The 23,925-nt window shown below is 35.1% G+C and overlaps 1 non-coding gene across 1 annotated transcript; it reads left to right on the forward strand.

Annotated features, from left to right (window-relative positions):
* The first annotated feature begins 22,555 nt into the window (after positions 1-22,555).
* LOC120360550 (U4 spliceosomal RNA) lies at positions 22,556-22,694 on the forward strand. Its single transcript, XR_005577017.1, has one exon. It is a non-coding gene; the product is annotated as a U4 spliceosomal RNA (small nuclear RNA).
* Positions 22,695-23,925: the final 1,231 nt, after the last annotated feature.

The following is a 23,925-nucleotide window of genomic DNA, read 5'->3' on the forward strand; positions in this document are numbered from 1 at the left end:
GTTACCTGAAGTGCTTCATTGTTCCCTGGAACCATAAGAGCACAACTAACACGAATTCTTACCTCTAGTAAGGAAAGAACTGTGGTCAAATCTTTTCTCAACTGGAAACTATTTCTCTTGTTTTTCATATTCATGAAGAAAAGAATCTCAAAGTAAAAATGCCTCATAAAATGAAGAATTTATAATTGTGTGAATTTTATTTATTCCAATTCAGCAGTGATGTTCCATTAGCATTACTCATACTTTGGCAGTTTGATTTTGAATGATACTAAATGGTCTCTAAATCTGGACTGGCTTGGATGACCTATCCATTTTAAGAAGAACATTTCAGTAGCTGCATTATAACACATGTTTACACACATGCATGTGCCCGGTCATTTATATTTATGTCCAAAGTCTAAACAGAAGCTTCTTTTGAGCAGTCTAACTTGATTGGCTAAAGAGCAAAATAAATGTTAATTTGTGATTTATTATTCTATAATTGGCCAATGTAGTAGACAGTATGGAACATCTCCTAGACTCCCTGCCTCAAGACCTATTTATATATGTATATTCTAATAAAGTTCCCAGTGAGACTTCTTCATAAAATTCTCTATCTTTCTGTTACTTTATAGGGAGCTAAAGCTAATACAGAGAAAATTTAGGCCTTGCCATTTATAAGAATATAAACTAAAAGAATTTTCTTCCTTGAATTTTGGAAATGATGGTCTGGAAGAGCTTAAGAGTTTGAGGAAGCACAACCAAGAATTATCTCATCGGGTTTATGAAAACTCACTATTTTCAATGGAATATTTGCAAGATGGAAGGGACATTGTTTTCAGAATATCCAAAATAGAGATTTAGTTAAGCCTTTTCCATATGAAGATAGTTGGCATTCCATATAGTAAAACAGTGCCACATCTGGGGAGAATCTTCAGATTTAACTATTTAAAAGCCAGAATTACATATAATTCTTACATAAACCAGGATATGGATATTTTATGTATTTTTTATTTTAAAAGCAGAAACATATCCTGGAGTAATAATGTCCATGATGTATTCTTAAGTGAGAAAAAACAAGTCGCATATATATGTATAATATATTTTTTATAGGTGGAAATGGTACCAGAATCTTCTAGGTACATGTATATTTGTTTGCATACTTTTGTGGATAAGGAAGGACATATAAGTTTATTAGTATTAAATATAATAGGGTGAGACAGGTAGAGGGAGAGATTAGCATGATTGTGAATATCACATGTTATAAAAACCTTTATTTTTTAATACTATTCTAGTGTTTTCTTCTGGTTGAGGCTAAGATGTATGAGATTTGTAATATTGGAAGAGGCATTTAAGATTTAAAATAAAAGGAAACAATGTCTTTAATCTAAAAACCAGACTACAGAGAATTCTTCTAAATTAAAAAAATCATTCTTTGTGATGTGATACTAGCTAATGTTTATATTACTAAAAGAATGATTCCAAATTTACAGTGGAATGTTCCGTAAACAAATGCAATTATTTCAAAGAACTCTGTCAAGAATACATGAAATTGAGTTGTAATTGATGACAGAATTTTTTGAAATTTCTTTCTCAGAAATGTCTGTGTTACATATGACTAATAAGCCAGTATTTTGAAGTTCTCTATTCAGAACTGTTAAAGAAGCAGTATAGATGGGGTATGCCATGTCTTAAAGCACTCAGAAGCTCCCCATGTCTTTCATGAGAAAATTTGAACTTACTGAAATGGAATGTAGGTCTCAGATGTATATCCTTCTTGCTTCCCCTTTTAATTTCATCTCCCTACCCCTCCCACCTCCACCCCCAACCCGACCCCTGTCAGGCGTCTACAGCCTTCATGAAGTATTTCAGATTGTGGAAGGCTTCCAAAGTTATCTGCCTCTATGCCTTTGTATATTTTGCTTCCTCACAGTACGATGCCCTCTCAACTAACAAGTTCAGCTTTTCCAGAAAAGTTTTGACCCTCCTTCAATGTTAAATTGCAGTGTCTTCTTTAAGTATGTTTTTATGCCTCTAAGCATTAGCTTGGATTAGGTGCTTTCCCAGCACATCCCAAAAATATCTCAGGGTTTTTCTTTCTCATGGCATTCATCCCAATGAATTCAATTTTTTCAGCTTTATTGAAATATAATTGATATACAATAAACAGCACATTTTAAAGTGTATAATTTAATGAGCTCTGACATATGTATAAAGCCATGAAACCATCACCACAAATCAAGATAATGAACTTTTTTCATCACCCACAAAAATTTATTCATGTCCCTTTGTATTATTTTCTCCTGTCTTTCCCCATACTCCCCACGCATCCCTAGGCTACAACTGATCTGCTTTCTGTCATGATAGATTGTTTTGGATTGTCTAGAATTTTATATAAACAGGACCATATAGTACTGTTTACTTTCTAGCATTTTACACTCAGCATAATTATTTTAAGATCATTGATATCAGATGTATCAATAGTTCATTTATTCTTTTATTTCTGAGTAGCAATTGTATTTCTGAGTAGTATCATGTGGTTATATAAAAAAATGTTATCTGTTTGCCTATTAGTAGACATTACTCTTGTTTCCAGTTTTTGGCTATTACAAATACAACTGATAAGCACATTTGTGCTCCAGGCTTTGTGTGCACATACGGCTTTTTTTCTCCTGTGTAGATACCCAGGAGTGTGCATCAGTGTGCTAAGACTGCAGTACAGTGGATGACTTAAAACAATAGATTTTTTTTTCCCACAGTTTTCAAACCTAGAAGTCCAAAATCAAGGTGTTGGCTGGGTCTTGCTTCCTCCAAAGGCTTTAGGGAACAATCCTTCCTTGACTTTTCTATGTGCTGGCATTCCTTGGCTTGTAGATGAATCATGCCAAACTCTGCCTCTGTCTTCACATGGGTTTCACTCTCATATATCTTTGTTTCTGTGTCCAAATTTCCCTCTCTTACAATAGCTCTGAGGTCACCCAGAACAGACATGCTCAGAATTTAAAAAAAAGCGTTCATTTCTGGATATATAGACCTAAATACAAATGTTCAGTTTAATCACTGCTTTTTCAAACTAATTATTGGAATACATATTTTTTTAAATGATAAAATAACAGAAGTTGAGGACAGACCAGTATAGTTTTACTATTGTAGTTTTTACAACTTACCATGTAAGGAGGGATCAATAATATAAAAAATGTTTGTAATTATAAATTAGCATACTTATATTAACAGGAAAATTTGAGCTAAAAACTTAGAAACTGCACAATTTTAACAGCTTTAAGTTAGTTTAAAATATTAACATAAAGATTTAATTCTAGGTTACTTAAATATTTCAATATGTTTTAAAATATTTTATTCGTTTTATTTAAAATAATAACAATAATAAAATATTGTTCAGAGATTAGGAGGCTAAGCATACTTATGGTATTTAGTACAGTTATCTAAGCCATTTTTGAAAACTAAAAGCAACTTTGAGAAGAAATCAATATTGCTTTAAAGTAAAAACAGATACTCTTCATAAAAAACAAATATTAAGAGAATTTTACTCTTTTGCCCATTTCAGATGAATTGTACTGTTGCCCATGTTGCTTGTATTCAATACAAGAAATTTGATACTTGCTTAATTGAAAATTAAAATTTTTCATTTAATATTTGTAATGCCAAGATCCAGAGTAGATAAGCATAAGATAAATATTACATATAAGGTAAACACTTTTTGTTCTCCGAAAGCTTCATTGATACCTTTTATTTTTAAATATAGGGACCATGTTCAATATGCAAAATGCATTTTAATACCTAGTACTTGATTACTCTATTGAGTTTGAATGTTCAAAAAATAACTTTCAACTGATCGACTAAGTGTATTTATTTACAGTTTGTATTAGTCCATTTGCACACTGCCATAAGAACTACCTGAGACTGGGTAATTTGTGAAGAAAGGAGGTTTAGTTAACTCACAGCTCCACAGGCTTAGCAGAAAGCAAAAGCTGGGAGGTCTCAGGAAACTCACAATCACGGTGGAAGGTGGAGAGGAAACAATGACTTTCTTCACATGGTGACAGAAGAGACAGAGAGCCTGTGGGAAAAAGTGCTACACACTTTGAAACAATCAGATCTCTTGGGAGCTCTATCCTGAGACAGCACTAGGGGAATGGTGCTAAACCATTGGAAACCACCCCCATGATCCAAGCACCTCCCACCAGGCCCCACCGTCAGCATGTGGGGATTACAATTCAACATGAGATTTGGGTGGGGACACAGAGCTAAACCATAGCAATTGTATTTTTCATATTAAGCTTACATGGAAAAGAATCTCTCAGAATACGTTCAATTACTGGGATTTATTGCAATGTAAATGTAACCTTAGTTTCTAATGTGTGTTGGATAAATTGTGTCCTTCCCCATGTTTATTCCACTGAAACCCAGAATGTGACATTATTTGGAAATAAGGTTTTTGCAGATATAGTCAGGTTAAGATGAGATCATACCAGTTTGGAGTAGGCTGCTGTCCACTAACTAACTGATGTCTCTATAAGAAGAAGGAAATTTGGCCACTGAGATATCCAGGGCAACTACCATTACAAGAAAGAGACAGATATTGAAGTGATGCCTCTATGAGCAAAGGAACACCAATGATTGCCAGCCACCATTAGAAGCTGGGAGACAGCAGTGGAATAGAAAGACTCCAGAGGAAGTGTGGCCCTACTAACACCTTGATTTCAGATTTCTTGCATCCAGAAATATGAGAATACATTTCTGTTGCTACAAGCTACTCAGTTTGTGTCACTGTGTTACAGCAGCCCTAAGAAATGAATGTATGATGTTACAGTTTCAAGTTGTTAGCTTTATTGCTGACCTTCCTATTTTTCTTTTAGATTGGCCATCCTGCCCCTGACAGATTTTGGATCAAGCTAATAGGAGTGGGTTTCTGTTGCTTGGCCAAAAGAGCTGGAGGCAAGAGAATCTGATGTACAAACCCTAGAATAATACACTTGCAGCTGTTTTTGACAGAATGTATCTGTGTCCTTGATGTAAATGTATACCTTCTTAGTACATAAACTTATTAATCCAGAAACACTGAATATATTTTATATGTTATCAGTCAGGATTCATTCAGAAAACAAACAAAAACATCATTCATCATTCACAGTCTTAAAAAGTAGCATTCAAAGCAGGAAATTCATCATATAGCTAATGGAAACTGCTGAGAAGCCAAACAGAGTGAGGGAACTTAGAAATTCGGAGTGGCAGAAAGTTACTTTCACCCCTAGACCAGAGGACAAAGGGAGAAGGCAGAGTTATGGTAGCTCAGGACTGGGTTCCCAGGCAGAAGCTGGCATCACAACAGGCTTGTTCAGTGGAGTTTGGAGCCATAGAAGACAAGCAGCTCTTGTTGGAGACACCAGTGCAAGAGGAAAAAAGTTTAGTCTTCTGTTGATTTAACACAGTTGGAAGCCCAGTGACATAGAAGCTCAGGAATTGGTGCCTGAAGGGGTCAGTCCTCTGCCTTCCAGAATCGAGCAGGGGAGCTGAAAGGAATGTATATCTAAGGGAGAAGATCTTTCATATCCATTACTTTTTGTTTATCTCTTCAATTATCACCCAGGTCAGGCCCTAATCAGCATTCCTCTTGTATGTTATAAATGTCTAAAAATTTTCTCTGATTCTAATTGGACCTTCCTCTTAACCATTGTGAATTAAGCCATTTGCTTAATCCATGTAAAGCAATGAGTTTCCTTATTTGCTAGAGGGTAAAGTCTAAACTGATTAAATTGATGTTTTGAGTCCCTAATGTTCAAAATATCTTTTAAATTGTCTCTCATATTTACCTACCTAATTATGCTCCTGCCAGATATAACTATAATAGCATTTTTGGAAAAAAAATGAACAAACAAAAATCCATACAAAATTGCTGAATATATATGATTAGTTTTAAAATTGCATAAGACACACTGCAAGTCCTATGGAACACAGAGAATTACAGTTCAATGAGGTCTAGAGCAATCTCTTAGTTTCTGAACTTCAGTTTAAATACCTGCATGTTTTCTATTCAATGTTGTATACCAGCCATTAGACCAGAGCTCAGCAGTAGTTGATACTCAATAAATACTTACTGAATGAAAGAAATCATGAATAATAGCCCAGTTTTCTAAGGTCTTAACTCTTTGATAAAGCATGTTATTAGCCTGGTGTCAAATATTTTTTTTTTGCATATAATCATTGGATAAAATATAAAACTACTTTGAGGTTTTAACATTTTTTAAAAAACCTTGAAGGTACAGTATTGCACTTTCTGCTTTATTATTTAGGAAAGCCATTGCTTAAAGTCAATGAGCCTGGCTTTCCTAAATTTCATAAAGAAAATAATAATGAAAATTTAAAATATTTAGAATGACTTAAAGAAATAATCATAAATAGCTTAAAATGTATAAACACAGAGAGAAGTTTAATTAAATAAATATTTTCTATTATAGGGTACCTACTTAAAAACCTTTTTAAAATGTATGATCAGTTATCATCATTTAAGGACACAAAAAATCTACTTTGTAATAGTCACATATGTCACATATTCATCTTTCCTATATGCTGGATTTCTTCTGCTTATGGATCATTCAAATGTATTTTCAGTGTTCTTAAGAATTATCTATAGTTATATCCTTTTCTACATCTATTTCCAGTGAGCATGAAATGTTAAATTATTTTTTTTCTTATTTGGTACTGATATGTGAAAGTAATAATGCAATTTGTTCTAATATACATCTTTTCACTGTTGAAACAGATTTCTCAGTTCCTTCAGTTATATAGACTGATGTAAAGAATATATATTTAGGCTTTTCTGAAAAGAGTGTGTCAGGATACTTGTGAACATCAAGTGCTTAGAGTTCACATGTTGGTAGTGTGTGGTTTTGGGCAGTACCTCTCTGTCAAGAGTGTTGCAGCTAAAATTTTGCCTAAGAGCCAAAAAGATTTCTCATTTTATGCAAAGTGGAACCATAGTGTTTCTCCCTGAGACTGAGAATTATTAAAATACCTTGAATACCAGGATGAGGCTCACTGAGGTTTGCCAGCAGGCAAGGTCACCAGGCATGTGCCGTGTCCATAAGACACTGTCTAGTGTGAAGAAAACATTGTGGACCCGTGATTTGTACCTGTCATTGTCTTAGGGAGGATTAAATTTGAGCATAATATATGACCTATGCTGAAATACACTCAGACCTGTGATTGTAAGCTTGAAAAACTGAAAAACAAGCAAATTTAAAAATCTGTTCTTTAAAAGCTATCATAGTTAAGGCTCGACGCAATTCTTTTTGTTGTGGGACCGCCTAAAGGAACCTAATACTGGCAGGAATCCTTCTCCAAAGAATGAGGATCTGCATTAAAAAGTTGGTCTTATGGCCAACGTAACTTCTGGGCTTTCATTTATTTCTGTCTAACACAGAAGTTCAGCTTTGTAGCAATTTCTGTTGCTTATGGCCTTACACCAGATATCCGAACGGCTCTGAACTTTAGCCAGGGGAGTGATTTCTGAACTGGAGAACGTTGACCCACAAAGAAAGGCTGTGAGAACGCCAACCATTGCAAAAACTTGACTTAATGAAGTCCACCTGAGTTTGCAGTCTCTGGCCATGCTAGCATGCCATTAAAGGGAAGGACAAACTCAACAAGCTAGGGCAAGCAACTCTGGGGTCCTTATGAAAAGCTTGATATATTGAGAAAAGACTGAATTTCTCATTATGAGAAGCAGATGAGCATCCAGATTTGTCATAATGTGAACATTTGTTTAATTATGACACTCAAAACAGGGAAAATAATTATTATATTTCAAATATATGTATTGAATTTCTGATTTTACCTTTCAACTTGAATCCTGTATCTCTATTTTTTAAAGATAAGTACCTTCAAGTGAATCATTATTTGCTAACTTGCCATCAGCATTATGTCTTTTTACAGTCAATATATTATTTTCACAAATATTTTAAATCTCATTTAAACAGAAACAACAAAACTTGAGCAAATTCATTACTCTGGTGTGGGCTTTTCTTATGTTGCACATATTTATTATTATCATCATTATTATTTTGGGGGCTTTTAAAAAGCTGAGCACAAGTAAACAATCTGAAAATTTAAACTGTATAGGAAAAAAGTACCTAGGAATCAAGAGATTGGAAATTTAGTCTTAGCTCTGCTACTAACTAGCTGGGTGGGACACTGAATAAATCACTTTGTTTTATTGCATATTTGATTGTTTTTCTTCCTAAAATGACCAAAATGTACCACATGATATCCACGGACTTTTGCAGCAATAAAATCACTAAAATGTCTTGCATCTCCATGTGTTACAAATATTTTATTGACACAATGACATCTCATTTTCTAAAATGTTGCCCAGCAGGATATGCTACACCTCCCATGTATTAAATCAATCAGGTAGTAAAAACAACTCTTTCATTCACAGTAGGTAATTGAACTGTCAAAACAATTGCGCATGCTTCATGTACTAAGATAGAAATTTCAAAATTTTTGACAATTTAATAACTCCTAGATATCTTGATTTTACTATTTTTCCCTTATAAAAAAGAAAATTTAGACTGTTCATACACAATTAAAAGCAAGTGTTTCTTTTCAAATTCTTCAAAAATTCATTTCAAAAATTGAATCACAGCAGGATGTGTCTATCACATGCGTCCCCAAACTTTTTACTCAGGGGGCCAGTTCACTGTCCCTCAGACCGTTGAAGGGCTGCTACATACTGTGCTCCTCTCACTGACAACCAATGAAAGAGGTGCCCCTTCCTGAAGTGTGGTGAGTGGCCAGATAAATGGCCTCAGGGGGCTCCATGCGGCCCGTGGGCCATAGTTTGGGGACGGACGCCTGGTCTATCAGGTGAAACACTGAATTAAATCATGGCCTCAACATGGCTGTTATTTTTCTGTGAATACATATATTTTCTTTTAATAGCCTGAAAAATTTTCTCTGACTTTTTTTCCATAAAGATTTTTGTGCTTCAGAAATATTTATCAGTTATTTAACTCTTCCGTTTTGTGAAAAGTAGTTACTTTTAAATTTTATTTCATAAATGTGTGTCCAATAAATATTTGCTATTTTCAAAGTACTTCACAGATATACTTATTGAAGTTTTCACTGTCATAAAATGATATCACTATCTGTAGGATGTTAAGGTACAACATAAACAGTAGTTATTCTTGATTTTCCAGAACCTTTGCTAATTAAACTGTGGATGATGGGGGCAGCAGACATAGTACCACCTGGGAGCTTATTAGAAATGTAAAATCTCAGCCTCAATCCCACCTCTCTTGAATCAAGGTTAAATCATAAGCATACTCAAGTTTGAAAAGTGCTTGTCCGGAAAGGATGCTTCTGCTTCTGTTCTGAGAGCCATGCTGCAAGCATCAAGCCAAGAGACAGCCTGGGGAAGTTCTGCTCATTTTTTGTTTGTTTTCACCTGATGGCTTTTTTGGGATACCATTGAGATAATGGTTAATACTCACAGAATGAAACATTTAAACTGACACTTAAGAATGGCTTTAGTTGTAGAGAAGGTTTTCATGTTGACTTTGGAGGAAGATGTTTTCCTTATAATCATATAAACCACCTAGATGGTATATTAAATATACTTTTATTCCATTTTGAAAGCAAATTATCATAAGCTGATTGCATTTGGATTAAGAATTGTTCATTTCTATGGAATTTCAAAGGGTTTTGATTATAAATTAATTGTTTCAAACTATTTTGTGCTTGGATACCCAACCATTAAATATCCATAGAAATGTGTGACTACATCTGTGGGGTAGATGTTGGCTCAAAATGTGCTGAATATAAACCTTACAAAGTATAATATATAATTTCCTACATCTATTTTCACTTCTGGTTGCCTCTTTTATCCAAAGATATTCATGCTTTGGATATAAAATCCTGTGATGTAATTTGAGGGGAAATTATGGTGTGAGTTTTGTTTATAACAATGTAGTGGTCAGAAGAACCCACTCCACCTTGGCACTGGTTTATAGTTTGGAAAATGCTCATATTCATTTGTAATGCATCCAAAGGACAGTTAAGACAAGAGATATTTAAGATGGAAATGGTTCTTACAAATCAAAGTAAATATTTTCTAAAATAAGAGAACACACAGTATATATAATATGATATAACATAATACAATACACTAAGGCTCTTACAGAAAAGGGCCGAATCCAAAAGTAAATGGAAAAAAAAAAAAAAAAAAGTAGGAAGCAAGGGGAATCTTAGTCTTCTTCACCTTCAATAGAGGATGTAAATTTGCAAAATGTTAGTGGAAAAGGCTCATTTGTCTAATTAACAAATATGCATTGTTTGCCTCCGTTCACAATGCTGTATTAAATACTGTACTAGTATCTCAAGAAAGGGAGGAAAGTGACATTATAAAATACTTATGGACCAGCAGGAGTTGTAGAGTAGGGTCAGTGTAAGAAAAAATTACATAAAAAATATAGTGTAAATTATAACTCAACTTTGAAATGGAATTTCACTTCAAGTTTAAAATGGAGACAAAGGAAGCAGAAAGAATGAAATATAAGATTCATATTATGTGAAATAATATAATAGGAGGAGAATAAGAATAGAAGATTATAAAGTAGAGAGAAGCCATTGAAATGAAGGAGAAAGAGACATATAGAGGAGTAACCACTATTTACTAGGAGTGGAGGAAACATAGGAATATGGAAAACTGAAATTTTTGGAGAGAGATAGGATTATTAACAGATTTTCTTAAGAGTCAGGTGTCCACTTCAATCTGTTCCTTTCAGTCCAGAGAATACACTTATAACAATAACTATAGTTAACATTCATTGATTGCTTACAGTTAGGCACTGTTATCAGCCCTATACATGTATACAATGTTCATAAGGAGCCAAAGAAGGAAGTACTGTTATAATCCCTTTTACCGATGAAAAACAAAAGAGGCAAAGAAGGGTAAGTAATTGGCCCAGGATTAAACAACTAGTTAGTGGTGGAGCTAGAGCTCAGAATGTCTGACTACAGAATTTTTGCTATTAACCACAATGCTATTAAGTCTCAGTGTATGAATGTCATCCTGCCTCTAGATATTATATTTCTAGAAAAGAAACTTGTGTTTTTCTTTTTTAGCAAGGGATTTATTTTCCACCTTAAATTGTTGGCTATTTTTTGAAAGGCGATGTAAGAAAGTTAAAAGGCCTAGGTTTTAGACAGACCGACCAAGATTCAAACCTTGACTCCACCACTGACAAATTTCCACATCTTTGGAAATGTATGCAACTTTGCTTATGCTCCTGCCTCATTTGTGTATAATTGTCTCCAATGTTTGCTGTGAGATCAATAAGACTGAAAATACGACACAATGCTTGACAAGGCAGGCACTTAAAAAGGGCAGTTATCATTTCGACATTACTATTGCCTTTCTTACTGTTATTCTCAAATGCTATTAACTAACTGTGGTTAGTCATTTTTCCCCTGTAGAATATGAACTCTATAAGAGTATAGAATTTCAGGTGTCTGGTACAGAAGAGCTTCTCAGTATGTGTGTAAATAGATGGCTACCAAGCACATCCCTGTCTTCCTCTTCCTGCAATGTTTAGTACTATGAGATGTCTTTTTGCTGAATTCAGTACACCTCTCTATTGTTTTGAGTTTTGCGAATGCAGATTCAACCATCTGGTATATCAACTATTTTTTTCAAGATTGTGAGTTATACTATTTGTCCAAACATGCCTTTTCTGTTTTCAGCCAACCAAGAGGGAAAACGTTTTCCTTTAGACGTCAACAGAATTTATTTGTGAGTTAAAGGGAAAAAAATTAATAGTATTAAAGGTGGGGAAAAAGAGGTCTGTTTAATATCCATGGGCATGACAGTCTTGAAGGTTTTGCTTCTTGTCTTCTGTGCTTTCTGTAACCAACAATGTGAATTTAACTGTGCAGGATAGCAGTATGTAGAACCATATTCATTAATTCAAGTCCTTGGGTCAACTTCAATAAAAGGAGACAAAAAATAGGAAGCTAGGAACTGACCATATTGACTTTTAATACAGAAAGGTCAGTGAAGAAAATTCCCTTTGGCAGGTGCAAACAATTGTAAAAAAAAAAAAAGAGATAACCCCCCTTCCCCCCAAAAACACATGAAAGGATTAAGCATTAAAATATCTATTTTGGCTTAGATTAATTCTTTCAGTTGGACATCTAGCCAACACACTTAACCTTGATGTGGGTTAAAAAAATAAGTTATTGGCCGGGCGCAGTAGCTCAAGCCTGTAATCCCAGCACTTTGGGAGCCCGAGGCGGGTGGATCACGAGGTCGAGAGATCAAGACCATCCTGGTCAACATGGTGAAACCCCGTCTCTACTAAAAATACAAAAAAAAGATTAGCTGGGCATGGTGGCACATGCCTGTAATCCCAGCTACTCAGGAGGCTGAGGCAAGAGAATTACTTGAACCCAGGAGGCAGAGGTTGCGGTGAGCCGAGATCGCGCCATTGCACTCCAGCCCAGGTAACAAGAGCGAAACTCCGTCTCAATATATATATATATATATATATATATATATATATATATATATATATATATATATGTTATTATCTGAATAACTTGTAAATATTCTCACTTACAAAAAAAATTAAGAGTATCACTGACATTGACAATAAATTAGCTTAGCATTTGTAAAGCAATGAATTATATTTCTGTGTAGTTATCTTAAGTGCCTGTAGAAGAGATTAAATTTAAAAATAAAATGAATTTCAGAAATTTTAAAACTAACAAACTTTAGATGCTATATTTTTGTTTCATTATTTTTTAAGCACAAAAGTGCTAACACAATGATTTCATTGAAAATTCCATTTATATAGCACGTATATAGAGACTGTATATTTATCTGCTTCCCACTTCCCCTAGAAATATATTGCATAATAAAATGGAATTTCCAGACAGAACTTAGTTTTTTATGTCTTAATGTATGTCAGAGAAACTGTCTCTTTTTTGTACCCATTGGTAATTACATAGCATTACTTCAACATATGACTGCATCTGGGTTTTATTTTTATGTTTCCCTGTAAGCTATTTGTAAGTGTAGTCACTTGATAGCATGGTGGTTTATTTTTTTCCTTGTGTTACAGCCAGCGTAAAAACTACACAATCTGGTAAATAGGAAAATTATGCAACAAATGAATCTGATCAACTCCTGAAAAATAGAAGTTTGCATATATTATGAAATCAGAGCTTTCATTTACCTAATTCCTCTAAGCAAAGTAATTTATTTATGAAAATGAAATCAAAGAAAATCTAAACTCTTTTCCCAATTTGTCTAAATTTTTATTTGTGACCCATTGATAAGCTCATTGGAAATTCAATGATTTGATACCCACTATGTTCAACACCCTGCATTCGGTGGCCATGGACTCTTGGCAGATATTTTTCCTTTAAAGCTTATCCTTCAGTGCAGCCTAGAGTCCACTTGAAATGAGATGAGCTCAAGATAGGGCCTTGTAAGCAGCGGTAATAACATTGGATTTTATTCTGATTAATTGTGTTATATAAAGTCATATATTCTCATTAATTTATTCAATAATTTATTTGATGAGGATCCTCCATTTTCCTGTCATTGTTCTAGATTCTGGGGATAAAAGAGTGAGTACTGGAGATGAAGACTCTGCTTTTTCTCAGTTACTGATGTTTCAGTGGGGCTGTGTTACAGCCACTGAGTCTTTCTGTGTCTCAAATTGGTTAACCTATGGGTTTCGGAGACTGTGGTGGCAAGGAACTGGATAACCAATATGATACCCTAGAGTAATTAATGCATAGTGGAGCACAAATTCTCAAGAAACATTAGTGCTCATTCCACCAAATTCTATTCACTATAAAATACATAAAAGTCTTAGGTCAACTCAGTTAAAAATCAATGAAAAACTATACAGTCATGGAATATTATGAATTTGTTTTAATATCATTATAAATATTTCAGTTCTTAACCAAACATGATAGATAATATAAAAAATAATGCCAAAGCATTGTTGAAAACATTAACAATTTCACTTTGATGAAAAATTCTTTGAATATTGTTAATGTCAAAATATTTTAACTTTAAAGCCTTTAGACATACAAAATATTAACATTCTTTCTGAAGTTTCAAATTGGTTTCCTTCATCAATAATCAGAATGATATTCATGATATTCTATTGTGAATTAGGCATTCTCTTAAACTTAAAAATCCTTGATCAATAAAATTGTAAGGTTGTAATTCTAAATTTAAATTTTTGGTTTTTAAATAAATTTTTATTTATATTGTTTCAGACTTATGTAAAGATGGTGAAGATATTACAGAGGATTCCTGCATGCCTCACACCAAATTTTCTTTATAAATAACGTTTTATTTTAACATTGTCTGTATGTCACAGTTAACAAACAAAAATTGAAACATTATTATTAACTATGATCCACATTTTATTCATCTATCATTAGGTTTGACCTAATGTTCTTTTTGTTTCAGAATTTCATCAGGATACCACATTACATTTAGTCGTTATGTCTTAGACTCCTATTGGCTGTGACATTCTCTCAAACTTTTTTCATTTTTATGTCTTTGACAGATTTGAAGAGTCAGATACTTTGTAGATTGTCCGTTAATTAGGATTTTTCTGATATTTTTCTCAAGTGACTGAAGTTAAGGGCATTTGGGGAGGAAGATCACAGAGATTAAGCATCATTCTCAACATTTCATATGAAGTTAATGTAATATCAGCATGGCATCACTGCTGGTATTAGCCTTGATCATCTGGCTGAGGTGGAGTTTGACAGCTTTCTCCACGTAAACTTATTTTTTCTCTTTTACCATATTGTGAGTTTGGAAGGAAGCCACTATGCACATCCCACACTTTACAAGTAGAAGTTATGCTCCACCACCTTGAGTATGCAGTATCTATATAACATATTTGAAATTCTTCTGCAGAGAATATTTGTCTATTCTCTCTTTCGTTTGTGTTTTTATATCAGTATGAGTTCACAGATACTGTATTTTTTTGGTTCTAATCTGATATAATATCATTTACTCTGTTGCTCAAGTCATTCCATCTTTGGTCATTTGGTAGTCCTTCAGTTGGCCCATGTGCAAATTAGATCTATCCCCACCATTGTTCTTTTTTTTTTTTTTTTTTTTTTTGATTGTTGCCATTTTACTTTCTCCACTACAAAATGCTTCAGGCTCATCTTGTCCTCAGTTTTAGAATCAGTTATTTCTTCATGAAACCCTAATTCCTTTAATCAGAGAATGATATTAGAAACGAAATTCTAGAGAATAGGTGTGCTTATTACTCCAGGGATGTCATTGCTTCCACATCCTTCAGCATAAAAAACTGTGTATATTATATACTCACATATAAAAATATTTTTTATATATACACCTGCATCTATATTAAATTTAATTTTAAACATGCATTTATTTGAAAAGTCAAATCTGTTCATGGGAGCTCAGGCTGCATATTGATAAACAGCTTACAATTCATTTGATAATATAATCAGCCTTTGCTGTTGCTACCTTCTAGAAGAAAGTTACCAGTAGATGGACGACATCTTACCTTGTGCTCCAAAACTGGGGTCTTTATATCCAATCATGTAATAATGCTATGATTTTGAGTTTGTTAGAATTGCTTTTGGTGCACCTATTTATTTTGGGCATTGTATAAGAGTTGGTAGATTTAGTAAAGTAGGAAAATTTTCCTAGAAGCAGAACTGGAGATAAACATCTAAGAATCCAAGTGTATATGGTTTACTAGGGGGTACTCATAAGAAAAAATCTGAATGAAGAAAATAAAGCAGTATAGGAAATGAAAAGGGATTAGCAAGTATATGATCTTAGAAAAAGACTTCTTGGCCTAAGCCAGAGAAGAAGAGCTACAAAGCTTGAACTGCACCTTAGAATGATCTCCCTGAGGCAAAAGACCTAAACTTTTCTATTTATTTCCTACTAGTTATTAATAATAGTTATTGTCTGTGGGCAATTTCCTTAGGCATAATTTTCTTACCAAGATGATTCCCATCAGCTGAGAGCAAGTTTCTGAAAAATGTAGTGCAACTGTAAGCATCTAAAAGCTAACCCAGCAGACACAAGAAGGAGAGCAGGCTGGGGCACCACTGTTCTCTTATTATACATGAAGAGGATTACCTTAGCTTCAGAGTTATTGACGTTTACTAATGACTAAAGTGATACTGAATGCAGCTCAGCTAGATTGAAGATTCTATTAACAGAGAGGAGATATATGTGACAATCATGTTGTGGAACAATGTACAAAATACTACAGGTTAAAGAAACTCTGAAAGGAGCAGAATCAACAGCCAGCTCCCAATCACGTAAAGGCTCAAAGTGTTATTTGAGATGAGGCCAAAATAAATAGAAATTTTGAAAAATATCAATAATCCATTGATGCAAAAAAAAAAATGTTCATGGAGCACATATTTTGTGCCAGCCATTGTTTAATGAAAGAAACAGAAAGTATCTTCCCTCATGAAGGTTACATTCTCTTAAGAGAAGATGGGAGAGAAATCAGTGAAAGATAGCCTGTGGTTCCATGGTTCCATTGGTGATGAGCACTAGAGAGAGAAAGCACTGCATGAGGATGGGGTCATAATTTCAGATGTGATAATAAGAGAAGACTTACTTTAAAAGGTGAAGAAAACTAGCTATTCAAAGATTAGGAGAAAGCACATTCTAGCTGAAAAGCACAGCTTGTGCAAAGGCATTGTGATTGTGTGTGCAAGGAACAGCAAGGAGGGCAGAGTAAATGGTGGTCCTCAAAGAGAGCAAATGTGGTAGAGTGAATGACATCTGTGGAGGAAAGTGCAGATCATGCAAATCAGGAGTTACCAAACTACAGCCTGGGGCCCACGTTTGACCCACCAGCTGTTTCTATGTGGCTTCCAAATTCAAAGAATTTTTTCAATTTTAAATGTTTGGGATAAAATATAAAAAGCAAAACCATATTTTGTAACACATGAAAATTGTATGAAATTTAATTTCAGCATTCATAAAGTTTTATCAGAATACAGCATGTTCTCTGAATTTTACGTTATTTACAGCTGTTTTCATGCTACAAGAACAAAGTTTGGTCATTGCTATAGGACACATCTAATAACAAGCCTTTTACTGAACAAGTTTGCCAATTTTTGATATAGGTAATAGAAAGTATTTTAGATTTTATGCTGAGGGGATGTGAAACCACTGGGTGTTTTAGAACCCAGAATTAATGTGATCTGACTATTTTTTAATCTAAAAAGTTAATGGAATCAATGACTCACAGGTGGGACTTTACAGAGTGTTTTTGTATTGTGTAGGTCTGTAGGATCTTTAATTTTGTAAATGACAGATAATTTAGCTCAAAGTGGTTTAAACTGGAATTTCTCAGCTTCAGCACTATTGAGACTTTGGGACAAGTATTTTTTTGTTGTATGAGCTTGTCCTGTGCACCCTAGGAAGTTTAGCAGCATCCCTGATCATTCCTCACTAGATACCAATAACAGCCTCCTACACTGCCTACCTCTCAGCCCCACCCCCCACCCCGACCCCCAGCTGTGAAAATAAAAAATGGCTCCTAGCATGTCCCAATATTCCTTGTGGGATGAAATTACCTGCAATTGAGGTCTACTAAATTAAACAAAAATTAATCTATTACTTCTTATTGTTTAAAAGGTTGGTTGGATACAGGGCTCAAATGCAATTGTTTGAAGCATCTCTTTGAACTCCATTCTCTGTTGTGCCTCCATTGTCAGACTTCCAGTTGCTCTAGGTGTACATTATCACAATGACCAATTCAAAGAAATGCAGCAGACTTCTCTTTACCAGAAATCCCACAGAGGATTTAGCACATCTCATTGGCTCTGGTTGGTTATGGGTCCATCTTAAGACAACCTCTTATTGGTTTATTCCAATTAGGGGGCTCTTGGAGCTGGGACCACATGACTGACAGCAGGGAAAGGTTGAAGTTTTCATTCCAGAGAAACTTAAGGCAGAACTGTCAGAAAAAGAAGTAATAGATTTTATGAAAGCAACCAAAAACGCGTAACTATTGACCTGACAGGGAGATCTATTTGGGGAGTGTTTAAGAGTATCTTGCCATGATGATGATAGTTAACAATACTGTATTATGTATCTGTAATTTGCTAAAATGATAGATCTTTAAGTCTTCTCAACAGACACAACACATATATAGACACACACAAAATGGTAACTATATAGAGGTAATGGATATGCCAATTAACTTGATTATGGTAATGATTTCACAATGTATATGTATATCAAAGTATCACATTGTACAAGTTAAGCATATACAATTTTTATATGTCAGATATGTATCAATACAGTTTTAAAAAGAGATACTTTCTAGGGAAAGCCTAGGGATAGTGGTAGAGAGAGAGTTAATATACTCTGGTTTTTGAATGCTTGTAAATAAAGCACTCAATGACACTGTATAGTTCCTACAGCTCAAATCAATGAAGTCTCACAAAAGGAAAAACAACAAAAAAGTGCCTCTGCACAACTAAGCTTTAGAATGTTCGGGGAGACAAATGCATACATACATAATGTTAACCGTATAACTGTTCAAATCAGAACGTTTTTGGGTATGAGAGTGCTATAGTTTTGATATGACTTGTTTGATCCCTACAAATCTTGTTGAAATTTGATTCTCAATGTTGGAAATAAGGGCTAATGAGAGGTGTTTGAGTCATGGGGACAAATCCCTTATGAATGGCTTGGTGCAGAGCTCAAAGTAATGAGTCAGTTAGTTACTCTTATTAGTCACTCTATTAGTTCCTAAGTTCCCCAAACAGCTGATTATTAAAAAGAGCCTGGTACCTTTCCCCCTTCTGTCTCTCACTCCATGTGATTCACCTTCAGCCATGAGGAAGAGCAGCATGAGGGCCTCACCAGAGGCAGATGGCAGCACCACACTTTTTGTACAATCTGCAGAACTATGAATCAAATAAGCTTATTTTCTTTATAAATTATCCACCCTTAAGTGTTCCTTGATAGCAACACAAAAATAGACTAAGAAAGCTAATGCTACTGATAATCACTCTAGGAGAACATGCAAACCAAGAGTGTGACCACTTTACTTATCACTCATTGTATTAGTTCATTTTTTATGCTACTGATAAAGACCTACCTGAAACCAGGAACAAAAGAGCTTTAATTAGACTTTCAGTTCCACATGGATAGGAAGGCTTCAGAATCAAGGCAGGAGGTCAAAAGCACTTCTTACATGGTGGCAGCAAGAGAAAAATAAGGACGAAACAAAAGTGGAAACCCCTGATAAACCCATCAGATCTCGTAAGACTTGTTCACTATCATGAGAATAGCACGGGAAAGACTGGCCCGGATGATTCAATCACCTCACCTGCATCCCTCCCATAACAACTGGGATTTCTGGGAGATACGATTCATATTGAAATTTGAGTGGGGACACAGCCAAAGCATACTGTTCCACCCCTGACCCCTCCAAATCCCATGTCCTTATTTCAAAACTAATAATGCCTTCCCTACAGTCCCCCAAAGTCTTAACTCATTTCAGCATTAACCCAAAAGCCTATCAGTTCAAAGTCTTACCTGAGACAAGGCAAGTCCCTTCTGCCTAAGAGCCTGTAAAATCAAAAGCAAGTTAGTTACTTCCTAAAAGCAATATGAGTACAGGCACTGAGTAAATACAGTCATTCCAAATGGGGAGAAATTGGCCAAAGCAAAGGGGCTACTGGCCTCATGCAAGTCTGAAATCCAGCAGGGCAGTCAAATCTTAAAGCTCCAAAATGATCTCCTTTGACTCCATGTCTTGCATCTAGGTTACACTGGTGCAAGAGGTGGGTTCCCGTGATTCTGGGCAGCTCTGTCTCTGCGGCATTGCAGAGTACAGCCTCCCTCCCAGCCGCTTTCATGGGCTTGTGTTGAGTGTCTGCAACTTTTCCAGACACACAGTGCAAGCTGTCAATGGAGCTACCATTCTGGGGTCTGGAGGATGATGGCCCTCTTGTCACAGCTCCACTAGGTGGTGCCCCAGTAGGGACTCTGTGTGAGGGCTCTGACCCCACATTTCCCTTCTGGACTGCCCTAGTAGAGGCTCTCCATGAGAGCCCTGCTCCTGTAGCAAAATTCTGCCTGGGCATCCAGGCATTTCTATACATCCTCTGAAATCTAGGCAGAAGTTCCCAAACCTCAGTTCTTGACTTCTGAACACCGGCAGACTCAACACCACATGGAAACATCCAAGGCTTGGGGCTTGCACCCTCTGAAGCCATGGCCTGAGCTGTATCTTGGCCACTTTCAGTCACAGATGGAGTGGCTGGGATGTAGGGCACCAAGTTGCTAGAGCGCACACAGCATGAGGACCCTGGGTCTGGCCCATGAAACCATCTTTTCCTCCTAGGCTCCAGGCCTGTTTTGGGAGGATTGTCCTTGCAGATCTCTGCCATGCCCTGGTGACATTTTTCCCATTGTCTTGGGGATCAACATTTGGCTCCTCATTACTTATGCAAATATCTTCAGCCAGCTTGAATTTCTGCTCAGAAAATGATATTTTCTTTGTTCAATTTTTTTGAACTTTTATGCTCTGTTTCCTTTATAAAACTGAATGCCTTTAACTGGAAACCCAAGTCACCTCTTGATTGCTTTGTTGCTTAGAAATTTCTTCCACCAGACACCCTATATCATCTCAAATTCAAAGTTCCACAAATCTCTATGTCAGGGGCAAAATGTTGCCAGTCTCTTTGCTAAAACATTACAAGAGTCACCTTTGCTCCAGTTCCCAAGAAGTTCCTCATTTCCATCTGAGATTACCTCAGCCTGACCTTATTGTTCATATCGCTATCAGCATGTTGTGAAAACTGTTCAGCAAGTCTCTAGGAAGTTCCAAACTTTCCCACATTTTCCTGTCTTCTTCTGAGCCCTCCAAACTCCTCCAACCTCTGCCTGCCTGTTACCCAGTTCCAAAGTCACTTCCACATTTTGGGGTATCTTTTCAGCAATGTCTGACTCTACTGGTACCAATTCACTGTATTAATCTGTTTTCATGCTGCAGATAAAGACATATCCAAGGCTGGGCAATTTATAAAAGAAAGAGGTATAATGGATGTACAGTTCCACTTGGCCAGGGAAACCTCACAATCATGGTGGAAGGCAAGGAGGAGTTAAGTCACATCTTACTTACATGTATGGCAGCAGGCAAAGAGAGAGCTTGTTCAGGGAAATTCCACCTTATAAAATCATCAGATCTTGTGAGACTTATTCACTATGACAAGAATAGCATAAGAAAGACCAGCTCCCATGATTCAATTAACTTCCCCTGTGTCCCTCCTGCAACATATGGGAATTCTGGGAGATACAATTCAAGTTGATATTTGTGGGGACACAGTCAAAGCATGCCACCCATCTTATTTAGCATCTGATGCTTCAGAGTTGTTCCTTTTATTTCCATATTTCCTATTTCTACATATTTCTATAACTATTCCTATAAATATAGCCCTAAAAATGGAAGATGTCTAAAGGATTAATACAAAGTTACTGAAAGAAACCAGTGTAAATGTAATTATTGTCCTGTGATTTTAAAAAGGTAAAAGAAGAACCATGGAAATCCAATCTATGTGTTATAAAATTATAACCTATGGTTATGAGGTCACAGAGACAATGAAGTTTTTGTAGGAACTTCTAAAGAGGATAAGGAAAGACTTACATTTGAGAACTATGGAAACAGAACACTAAGAATGCCACTAAACTGAGAACCACAGGTAGGGCCCAAGTGTTCACATTGCACACCTGGAGACAGCAAGGAGGTGACACCAGGAAAGCTGAAAAGATAACTTTAGAATCATAACAAATAATCCTAGGTTTATCCCCAGCTTGCCAATCAAAGTTATTTAATTGTTATGTGCTGCTTTTAACTGGACTCAATATGAAAATGTTTCTGGCATAAAATATACATTTTTTCTGGATCAGAAGCCACCCAAGCTTTCAGCAAAAGAAATCCTAGTTGGCCTAAGCATTCGTGTTCTTCCTTCATTCTGCCTTAAGCCTGAGAAGTTGTGCATGATCTTGCAGCCATGGCGAGAAGGCTAGAGAAAAACTAGAGATGAGATCATAGAGATTGGGAATGCTTGCTATAATTAAGAGGCAGTTACTTCTTTTGAAACAGGCATTCAAGTTTCTCCCTGAGACATTTTTCTCAGGTGGCTTTCTGAGATAATATTTTACTGTTTACCTCTCTATAACATCAACTTTTCTTGTTCTTAAAATATACCTTAATATGGACCTTAAGGACTGATGAAAATAGATCTTAAAATATGTTATTATAAAATATATTTTAATAATAAAATATAAATTAGGATTTAAGAGTGTATTAAATATAGGAAAAGTGTATTAAATATAGGAAAAGAGCCAAGCTAAATAATAGCTACATTAAATTTGTGTAAATAGGTAAGAGATTCCTGGACTATTTACACGTATCAAATGGGACTAAATGTTTAAATGGAATTTCTAAAACTTCTCAAGTTCTATCATCAATGATTAAATAAGAAGTCAGTTAAAGTGAATACTACATCGTAGCCAATGAGGTTTATCTGAGGCGTGATTATTGCTAATTGAAAACTTTTCCCAATACCCCACCATGACAACTTGAAATATAGTTGGCATTGACAATTTTTGACAGTCTCTACGGAGGCTGAATAAAAATAAATAAATAAATAAATAAGAAAATGAATACTACATAAATAATTCTTCTCTGGAGAAGTAGGTCTAATTTTGAAATACAAACTCTGAGCATGGCATCTGCACTTGTATTACAGTAATCAGAGGAAGGAACATTTAAACGTAACACATAATCCTAAGGATTCTATTTGTTGGTATTGTTGGGAAAAGGAGAAGGGAGGTTTTAGTCATTTTACTAACATTAAATGACAGTAAAATGCTACAACACCAGAAGGCATACAGAAATTAAAATATAAAATAAATATGAGGACCATAAGAAATCTTCAGGATAAGAGTTAAATAAAGTTCAAGAAAATTTAAAGGCATTTCATTAGAAACTTGCAAGTAATTTGATATGTAATTGTTTAAATGGATCTTTTTACTTTAGGAATGTAGGCTTAAGTGGAGGCTGAATACTTTCAATAAACTGTGGTGGGTGCTGTTTAGATGAATGTACCCTGCTATATTCATTTCATCTGGAAGCCAAAGAGCTTATTTGTAAATTCTGAAAAGACTGGAAAATTTTCATCTTGTTTTCCAACATTAAAATCTCAAGCACTGCTCATTATGATTTTTGAAAAGATATGTTCTGTATGACTTCAGGCAGCCTAGAAAAATAGATGGATAGATACTGATAATACATATGATTTTACTGGCTGATGACTTTTAAAAATTTTATATAATGAATGGTACATTAAGTTGAGAGAAAGAGAAGATACCAGTGGAAATTATAGAGTGTATAATTTTATGAGTAATTTTTTGCAATACTTTTTATAAGAATAATATTGAACAGGCATTATGTTGTGATCACAATAATTCTTATTTGCCTGCCTTATATAGCTTTTTTCATATTATGTAAAAGAAACAAAAATCTATTCTCATAGAAAAATCCAATAGTCTATAAACTGAAAGGAATTAGAATCATTTTCTTCAATTGAAAGAGGTTGCAGAATCCTGAAGATAAATACAAAGCTATCAAAATCTACACCGAGTAAGCATTGTGATAAAGAATCAAGCCAAAAGTGTCTATCTCTGCTGTGAGGCTTTCAGCAAACCATTTCATTTTGTAGATATCTATCTCTTCATGTGTAAGTTGACTAGTCTCCCAGCATTGTCTAGCTCTATAATTAAACCATCTTGTTCAAAGTTTATGCTCAATTAAAACTGAAATTTTCTACAGAGTATGGGAAAGTCAAGAAAAGGCA

Source organism: Saimiri boliviensis, chromosome 11 (assembly GCF_048565385.1).
Source record: "Saimiri boliviensis isolate mSaiBol1 chromosome 11, mSaiBol1.pri, whole genome shotgun sequence".
NCBI classification, from domain to species: Eukaryota; Metazoa; Chordata; class Mammalia; order Primates; family Cebidae; genus Saimiri; species Saimiri boliviensis.